This window comes from Rhinopithecus bieti, unplaced genomic scaffold, assembly GCF_001698545.2.
Source record: "Rhinopithecus bieti isolate Rb0 unplaced genomic scaffold, ASM169854v2 scaffold_10015, whole genome shotgun sequence".
Taxonomy (NCBI): Eukaryota; Metazoa; Chordata; class Mammalia; order Primates; family Cercopithecidae; genus Rhinopithecus; species Rhinopithecus bieti.
Genome location: NW_016806417.1, coordinates 607,355 through 617,371, shown reverse-complemented (window position 1 = coordinate 617,371; position 10,017 = coordinate 607,355). Strand labels below are relative to the sequence as shown.

The window sequence follows — 10,017 nt, the reverse complement described above, 5'->3', positions numbered from 1 at the left end:
AAAAAAAAAAAAAAAAAAAAAAAAAAAAAAAAAAAAAAACCTTCAGAGACTGACAAAAGTCAAATAAAAAATATGTCGACATGCAAACTTAATGGTGTATTGTGTGGGTTTGTGTTTGTTTGTACTTATATGTGTGTTTAAATAGATACCAATTTACAGCATTCTAAAAGAATGCTAAATTTACCAACATGGAAAAATAAAAGACTCCAAATTCACCACAAATGGAACGCCACTGCTTCAACTTCTTTGCAAAGGCAAAAAAAAAAAAAAACCAAACAACCTACACACACCCCAAAAACCCAAACACAGACACACACAGACACACACACACACACACACATCAAAAATGGTAAAAAAGACTAATGGGAAGAAATTTTTATCAATCAAAACTCATCACTCTGATCCTCTATCAAGATGAGCCTCACTGTTATGAGCTGCATTACAAACTACTGCAAAAAAACTTTTTAAAAAATCTGCTGTTAGGCTAATCTAGTGATTATTATTTTCCTCAAATTCTTCACTTGATGTTTCCAAAGCAACAAAAAAATCTGATATAGCAAGCCTTACACTGAAATCATATTAAATCTTCAAAAACCAATAAGAAAAAAAGCATAGGCAAGTCTTTTTGGGATTCAGACTTAATCACCTTTAGGTACTAAAGGTGGGATTAGAACTTAAGTATGTCCCTAATAAACAGGATGATGCAAAAGCAATCCTGGCTCACTGCCAGTCTTCCTCCTGATTGACAGCTAGAGCAGGGCTGTCCAACAGCAAGACACCTTGAATTGTAGACATAATTTAAAAATTTCTAAGTAGTCATGTTTTATAATATAAACAACTAAAATTAATAGTATATTGTATTTAACGAATAGACCCAATTATTTATCATTTTAACATGTGGCCATGGTAGCCACATTCCAATGGCTCAATAGCCACATGTGGCTAGTGGTTACCATATTGAACAGCAGATCTAGACTTCCAGTGTGAATCTAACAGGTCCCAAGTGTCTCCCTTTCAAATATGTATTTATTCATTCAAACACACAAAGTCTCTTCATATGCTTCATTATTCCTACTACTGGAGGTTCACCAGAGTCAGCAGCAACAGTGCTTGAGTCACACCTTCAATCTATGTGAACCATAAGAAAGATTAAGCTCTATGCCAATGTGAAAACCAGCTCAACTTCAGTTTCTTATTGTTATTATTAGTAGTAGTAATTTTTTCCAGTATATATCCTTCCCATTTCTTTACCTTAATTTTTATTACATATTGACTATTTGTAATTACATACATTTATGGAGTACAAAGTGATGTTATAATTTATGAAAACAATGTGGAATAATTAAATCAAGCTAGTTAACATATCCATCACCTTAAATGCTTAATATTTTTTGTGGTAAGAACATTTGAAATTTACCCTCATAGCAATTTTGAAATGTACAATATTATTAACTATATTCACTACATTGTGCAACAGATTTCAAAAAAATTCCTCCTGTGTAACTGAGATTTTGTAACCTCTAACCGTCAATTCCCCATTCCTTCCCTTCTGCCCAGCCTCTGTAGCCACCATTCTATTATCTGCTTCTATGAGCTTCATTGTTTTAGATTCCACATCTAAGTGGAAACAACTAACAATGTACAGAGACAATCTACAGACTTGGAGAAAACATTTGCAAGCCATACATCAGATAAGGTATTAATATCCAAAATATAAAAGGAGTTCAAACAATTCAATCGCAAATAATCAAAAAAACCTAATTTAAAAATGGGCAAGGGACCTAAATAGATATTTCTCCCATGAAGACACACAAGTGGCCAACAAATACATGAAAAAAAAAAAAAAGTTCACATTGTTAATCATTAGGGAAACACAAAATAAAACCACAATGAGATATCATCTCACACCTGTAAGGACTATTATCAAAAAGTAAAAAGATAAATGTTGATGAGGATGGGGAAAAAAGGAAATCCTTATACACTGTTGGTGGGAATGTAAATTAGTACAGCCATTATGGAAAACTATACAGAGGTTCCTCAAGAAACTAAAAATACGACTACCATATGATCCAGCAATCCTACTTCCTAGTATTTATCCAAAGGATTTGAAATCATCTTGTCAAAGAAATACCTGCACTCCCATGTTCAATGTAGCACTATTCACGATAGCCAAGTTACAGAATCAACATTTTCACACTGTTTGGGAAAACAAATAATTTCTCAACTCAAGTTTATCTTTGCGATAGGATAAATCAAGAAACAATATGTGCAAAGCCATCTAGGGTCTGCAACAAAAGTGAAGGTAAGTGTAGTGAGGGGTGGGAGGAGAGGAAAGAAGGCAGAGAGAAAAGAAAGAAGGAAGGGGAAAATATCACAGCAGGTCATAGAAATTACCTCAAGGAGTCAAAAGTTTAAGAGCAGGATTCCCACATTCAATGACTTTCACCCAAACAGGTAATGCAACCCAGGTTTAAAAAATTATGTAAATGTTGTAAAAGGGATTTTCAAGGCAATGAACATTGATTACATGCACCAGTATATCCAAAACAGCTAGAAAGCACAGAGTTTAGCCAATACATTTGTGCATTTTAAAGACTGTCCCTTAATAAACACAATAATGAACTTTATTTTACTGCAACATTATTTATCACAGCAAAGAACTCGAAACAATCTAAGTGCCATCATTAAGAGAACATCCCAATTAACCGTGATTTAGCCATACTGTAAACTTTTTTAAAAGTGGTACATTTCTATGAGCTGGCATGGAAAAATATCCAAGCTATGGCGGAGTGAAAAAGCAAGTTGCTGAAAATGCATATTATACGATACACACACACACACACCACAAAGTGACAATAACTATAATCTTTCAGGAGGAACCTAAGATCAGATGGTTGTGGGGACAGAGGAGGAGTCAAAGAAGACTGGACACTTTGGTCTTCTCAGTAGTATTTTTTTTATAAAGAAAATATATTCACATTTTACTTAGATAGAAAAAGAATGATTTTAAAACCACAGTACACACCCTCAAATGTGTTTATCCCAAATCAAAATTTAATATATTGAAACCCACCAAACTCAGGTTTATGCTCACCTAAGAAAAGAGCTTCTCCCACCATGTCGATGAATATATTTGAACACGTGGAGATATCCTTGAATACAGAGAAAGTGTTCTCTTGAATTGGGTATTTTTAAAAAATTTAGATCACTGAAAATCTTCTCATGCAAAACTGAAGACATCAGTAGGCTTCTACTTACATGTTGATGGGGTTTCAGACATGTTACCCCAAAATAAGTCACCTGGACATACTGAATATTTTAAGCTGAAGGAATTGAGAAACAGCATGTACAGGAAGGACTTTCTGATCTTCCCCTGAAGCAAGGCATAAAACTTAGGAAGGATTTTCTGGTCCACTTCGTAATAAACCTATCTAGAAACTTATAATAAACCTGAATAAAAAGTTATAAAATAAATGCGAACTGTGGTATTCGCTATTACTATTTGCGAATAAAGACCTCCTTCTCTCCCCAAGGAAGGACTGTGCTCCTCCATCCCATTTTGGATTTGACCAGGATATTTGCCTTAATATAAACAACCACCAAGCAAAATATTTAAAGGTGACCAAGTGGTCTAAGTTTCTCTTGCCCCTGTCCTCTGCAGCAAGAGGTACATCCCATAGAGCCTTTGATCTATTTTACAACTATGTAAATTGTGGATAACTGACAACAACATGAAATAATTCCTGTCCACTGATATGCAAATATTAATTTCTGTCTCTTGAAGATTCAGTGAGCTTCCCTCCCCCACTGTGGAAAGTGTTTTGTCCTTCATTTGCACATTCCTAATCTATGAATGTGGCTATTATTTGGATTGTCATTTGAACTAGTCATAACATCCTACCAGTTCCCTCGTTAATAATGAGTTAAATAAAATCTCTAACACATGTTCATTTTATATCCAAAAGAGAGTATAATTTTACCTTTCTTTGAAAATTATCCTGAGTGCTTAAAATGTTAGATAATTTTACTATACACTGATATCCCCTTGCAACCCTATCTTTAATGAGAAAATGGAGCCCCACAAAGATTAAGTAACTCGCTTAAAGCCACACACTGATTAGTAGCAGAGCTGGAATCTAAACTCCGGGTCTAGATGACACCTCCACACTGCTTCAAGGGCAACCCTTCAGAGAAAGGAGAGAATAGGATGGAATCAGGGTATTGTGAAATCACAGAAGTCTTAAGGGCCAGTTCCTTTTTTGATCATATGAGGGAATGAAGGCTCAAGGGTATAAAGATCTTGGCCACGTTGCATAGTTTATTACAGGTAGGGATCAGAACCGAAGGTTCCTTACAACCAGCCTGGTGATCTTGCATTCAGGGAGGAAGTCAAATTAGACTAGGGCCTTGAAGGATAAATAGAATCAACAGACTGGCAAGATGCAGGAAAGAGGGGCTGGACACATGTGAATGTGAGGTATGGAAAGTAGGAGAGGCCCCTCTACCACAAGGGTTCCAGGAAATTTACACAGTGGGGAGCCTGGGAGTGGGAAGAGATGGGGCAAGGAGACTCTGTGTCCAGACATTGTCAGAGGGGGCCACAGGTTTGTACTGCAGGAGAAGTACTGCTTGGGGGAGAAATTCCTGGAGGCTGTAAAATGAGTTATCTGCTTTCCCAGTAGTCAGAGACTAGAATGTTTGGCCACCTGACTTTGGGCATAACCCTTTGCCATATGAGCTTGTGCTTCACCTGAGGCTGAAAAAGATGACATCCAAGATTCCTTCTAGGGCCAAAAACTACAGTAAAGTCAAAATAGTAGACATACTTCCTCAAAAGTTGATCATGGTAGCATACTCTGTTATAATCACATGCGTTCTAGAAACCCAGGATGCCACGTGGGCCAGAAAAGTCAGAATAGCCCACGTGGGGTCCTGGAGAGAAGAGGCTGCCTCAAAGCTTATTTTGGAGGAGGAGGTGGAGAAGACCTCATGGCCTAAAGAGGAAAACAAACCTACTTGCCCTTGCCTGACTGTCAGGCTGTGTCCCAAACCAGCAGGGACTTCACAGCAAGGCCAGGCTTTCTATTCTGTGAGTTCCTCACACCTGGAGAGTGTCCCCATCTCTCTGTCACTTAGGCATACCCTGCTTCTCACAACTCTGAGGCAAGAATCAAGTTCGCAGGGCATCTGTTCACTGCTACAGGTGTGTGCAGACAGCCACTGACAAAAACACTGATTCCCAAAAGGCACGTGTAAATACAAGATGAATGCAAAAAGAAAAGTGACTGGACTAGAGAGAAAAGATCAGCTCTACCAAGAAGGAATCATGATTCCTGCTTCTATTATTGTAGGTAAAAACCTACCATCTTATGGTCACATGCTGGGTCTTATGAAAATAAGGGATGTGCACACAGACGGTGCCCTCTCCACACCTATGCACCAACCTGTGAGCCTCCCTCCCCAAAGAACAGCCAAGAACCAGGGTATCAGCAACCGTTAGAAATGCAGAATCTCAGGTCCCATCCCAGCTCTGCGGGATCAGAATCCACATTTTAAAAACATCCCCAGATGATCACATTAAACTTTTTGAGAAGTGCTATTTGTAGGGTTCCTGAGAGTAATGCAGCAGCAAAGCTCAGGTACACAAGGAAGGACTAACAAGTGAGCAGAGAGCTGGAGATGGGAAAAGACCAGACCATGAATTGGGGATCACAAGCTCTCTTACCAACACAATAATTCAGGTAACTTCTCAAAACTAATCTTCAGCTGAGATCAGCTGACAGAGTAAGACCTTCCCAGGATGAAAGGAGTGCTGAATCCCCAGGCAGGACGAGGCAGAAGGGAAGGGGCAGACTCTCTCTTAATGGCATCCTAGCAGAATCAATTGTCAGTTCCCAAAGCTGTCCTAGAGTCGTGATGCTCTGTGGTGTATTTCCTATCTCTTTGTGACTCATCCACAGATGAATGGGCTCAAAGAAAAGGGAGAAGCGAGCCATGAAATACAGTAAATTACAGCTTAATCTTCCTCACCCTGGAATTCATTCAGTAGTTTTAATGAACTTACAGTCTGGAAGGCAGGTTGAAGAATGTATATGGAATACATTTCATGCCACTCTGAGCATCAAAGGAGCCCGATTCCCTTTGTTATTAAGGGGATAAATGTCCTTCCTTCAGTCAGTACCTTGGCAAAGAAAAACAAAATAAAACAAGAAAAAACCTGCTTTCCATTATTGCTGTTATCTACTGCAAAACTCTAAAGAATACAGATTTTCAAGAAGTGGTTCCCAAGAGCACAGTCAGCTTCCTGACCTTGAATCTTCACCCTGAACCACTGAGACAAACAGGGGACCATGAACTGTCACCTTGAAACTCCACCAGGTTCTCTCCCTGTGGGTTACCTCCTTTGACTTGACCCATAGACCCAAGAGAGAAATTGTCATGGCTTGCTTCTAATTCAGGTTGGATGAAAACCCAAAGACCCCTGGAAGGATACTGAGCTATCTCTAGAAAACAAAAACGGTACCCTGATTTATTAACATATTCATATGCATTAATATATGTCCAGATCAGACCTGGACATTTAAATTCATCTCCAAAAGGATATAGCTTATGCTCTCATACTCCACTCCCACCAACCATTATCAGTAATTTTCAAATTATGGACTGCTCTCTATCAGTAGATAATAAAATCAGCTTACTGGGTTATGGCCAACAATTTTTATGTTAATAAAATAGAGTAGGAAAATTAGACTTAATCAGTGGTAGTAAGATGAGTTCGTGTGTGTGTGTGTGTGTGTGTATTTGCAAGCATAATGTAAAATGTATTTTTTTTACTATGTGTCACAGTCAAACCAGCACAAGAGCTACTTGTGGCTACACAGCACCTGGTTATCAGCCGCTTACTGGAAAGAGCAGAGAGGCAACATGAGAAAAGAACTGGAAAAACAGGTTTCCTCCATGAGCTTCTAAAAGCAAAAGGAGGAAGAAATTAAGCCCTCTTGTGGCCCAACAGATGGGCTGGAGCTTCTGGTTACCCTCTCCACTACTCACATTCCCCCCTCCCCCTACCCCCTACATCTCATAAATCTCACAAGAATGAAGAAAAGCTGATTTGTGCCACACAGATTTGTGCCTCAGACAAAGATGCCAATCTGGTGGATGGATTCCCCTTAGCAATGAAAAAAGAGGCTGAGCAATTTGGAGATCCTATTCCTTGGCACAGTTTTCACTGAGGTACTCATTCTCTACAAAAATTATTTTTCTTTTCTCCCTAAGGTGTGTCCATGGTAGCCCCCTGTCATGCTTGGCTTCAAATGCACAAAAAATCTAAACAGGAATTAACCAAATGTCCAAACAGTACTGATGTGAACTTTAATGCAAACACTAAGTCATAATCCCACCTTTGTCACTATATCCCAATACCTCCAAAGTTAAATATAGAGGCAAGGTAGCATAAGAGTTAAGAGATTGGGGCCAAAAGTCAAATTGGCCTCAACTGAACCAAGCCCCATCATTTCCTGACCTTGAAAAGTTACTTATGATTCTCTAAGACTCAGTTTTCTAACCCATAAAATGGAGGCAATAATATTATAGCACCTATCTCAGAGGGTTTAATAAAAATTAAATAAGTGTGTAAAGCATTTAGCTCAGTGCCAAGGACATAATAATTATCATGCATCTTCAAGTAATATTATGGCTATTTTTATTATTACAATCATACTCTATTATTTAAAGGCAATGTTTAGTTTCTCCTCAGCCTCATGACAGAGCAGGAGCATTGCCATCTTGGACAAGCACCACCATTTTAAAGTTCCCCTTGACCACCTTGACCAAAAACCACCTAAATCCAACCCAAAGGACATCAGCCTAATGGCTAATGTCAGCGTGACCACAAACAACAAATGACATCTCCAACCAGAAACATTCCAACCCTAAGATAAACCCTTCCACAACCAGAGACATGCCAGCCCCAAGATAACCTCCCCTCCAACCAGAGACATTCCAACCGCACAATAAACTTCTCCTCCACACAGAAAGATTCTGAGCCTGTGATAAGCTGTCTCACCCTGAACCCTTAAATACTCTTAGTCTGTAAGAGAGAGTGCTCCTGACCAAAATTGGTCAGAAGCCCCTCTCATGTTTATTTTCTAAAATAAACCTGTCTTTGACTGTTGAGCTGCTTTTCATGTTTCTTTCTTCTGTAACTCTTACATCTAGCTTGTTTGTTTGGTTGTTGTTTTGCAATCAATACCAATGATATAAATTTAAAAGGAGGAGAAAAAAGAAATTATATTTTGTGATCAACGTTTGTTGTAAATGATGTACATAATGATGGCTTCCAAACTAAATTTCCCAGGGAATTCCCTATTTCCTTGAGTGGGGAAAGAGCATCTGAATTATTTGCCCATTAAATGAGTTGCCAAAAGCCAGAAAATCTATGCATCTGAGAGTTTTCATCTCAAGGACCCAGGAGCTTGAAATCCTAGCAGTATGAATCATCTCTGTCCAAGTGTATAGAGTCTATTAGCAGAGGGCAGCTCCTGCCTCTGATGGCAATGGACACCAACTGCTACTGAGAAAACAGGAAAGGTAATCCCATGTTTTAGCTTTAATGTGCCTGGTCAATTGTGAAATCTGACTTGAAGGGAGAGAGATTTCATCTTGACCCCCTTGGATAATGAACAAGAAGGACAGCCTGGCCTGCGAAGGAAACACCAGAGTGGGGCCAGCTCAGAGAAAATTCAGCCAACATAGCAGTGGAATCATGCTCTTTAAGGGTCAGGCCAGCCTCATAGGTACCATACTCTTTCTAAACACAGGTCTCTCCATTCACAAATTGTTTGCTTCAAAAATGACTTTTTCTCCTATAAATGTAATTCCTTTGTCTGAGAACCACATATGCAAGAAACAAGGACAAAGGCAAAGCCATCTAAACTACCAGGTCAGCTACATTCATTCATTCATTCACCTGCCCCAGCATACCCATCCTACAGGTTTACTAGGGTAACAATAGGGGTATGGATGAGGCAACAGGGAGGTATGGAGGAAGAAAGTGCTTAGAGTGAGTCGTATAGCTTAAATGCTCATATTAGAAAAGATGGAAGGTTTAAAATCAATGCCCTACCTTTCACCTTAAGAAGTTAGAAAATGAAGAGCAAATTAAACCCAAAGTAGAAGAAAGGAAATAATAAACATAAAAGCAGAGCACAATAAAACATAACACAATCAACAGAAAAAGTTAACAAGCACAGAAGATTTTTAAAAGCATTAATAAAAGTAACAAACAAGTAGCAAGGTTGATCAAGAAATAAGAGAAGGCACAAATTACTAATGTCCTGAATGAAAAAGAGATATTGCAGATCTTACAGATATTAAAAAGATGGCAAGCAACATTATGCCAATGAATTTCACTACTTAGGTGAAATGAACAAATTCCTTGAAAAACCACCACTTAACCAAGAATGACTTAAGAAGAAATAGAAACTCTGAATATCCCTATACCTATTAAGGCAGAGGTTATCCATGTGCAGCTCCAGCAGACAGGCAGCATCAGCAATACCTGGAAACTTTTTGAAATGCAAATCCACAGCTCTCGCCATGACCTACCAAATCAGAACTTTAGAATGGGTGGGGGTGGGGGTCTTAGTAATTTGTGTTTTAACAGACCTTGCTGGTAATTCTGATACCATTTGAGAACTCTTTGAATACTGTCTTCCTATAAAGAAAGCCAGATCTAGATGGTTTCACTGATGCATTCTACCAATTATGTAAGAAAGAAATCATACCAGCCTTACAAAAACTGAGAAAACTTAAAAAGGAGGGATCACATCTCATCATTTACTGTCAATCTCTACTCTTTTATGGAAGATGTAGGAGAGTCTTTATTTTCCCTCTGATTCTTACTTTAAAGTGATTCCTGGTTTCTTTGAAATGGGCCATTCTGACAGACAAGTGGTCCACATAGCCCAAATGGCCACACTGCATGTTCTCAAGCAGAGAAAGGTCTTTACTAGTTGT

General features: G+C 38.7%; 1 protein-coding gene across 12 annotated transcripts in view; it reads right to left on the bottom strand.

The window, feature by feature from the left end:
* PDE1C (phosphodiesterase 1C) overlaps positions 1 to 10,017 on the bottom strand; it is a 571,792-nt gene that overhangs the window by 291,149 nt on the left and 270,626 nt on the right. The window contains exon 1 of one of the 12 annotated variants that reach the window (XM_017876425.1): positions 6,065 to 6,087. The exons of the other annotated variants lie outside the window; for them this stretch is intronic. The gene's annotated coding sequence lies outside the window, so the exon portion shown is untranslated. Of the gene's footprint in view, positions 1 to 6,064; positions 6,088 to 10,017 lie in introns of those variants that run through there. 12 annotated transcript variants of the gene reach the window in all.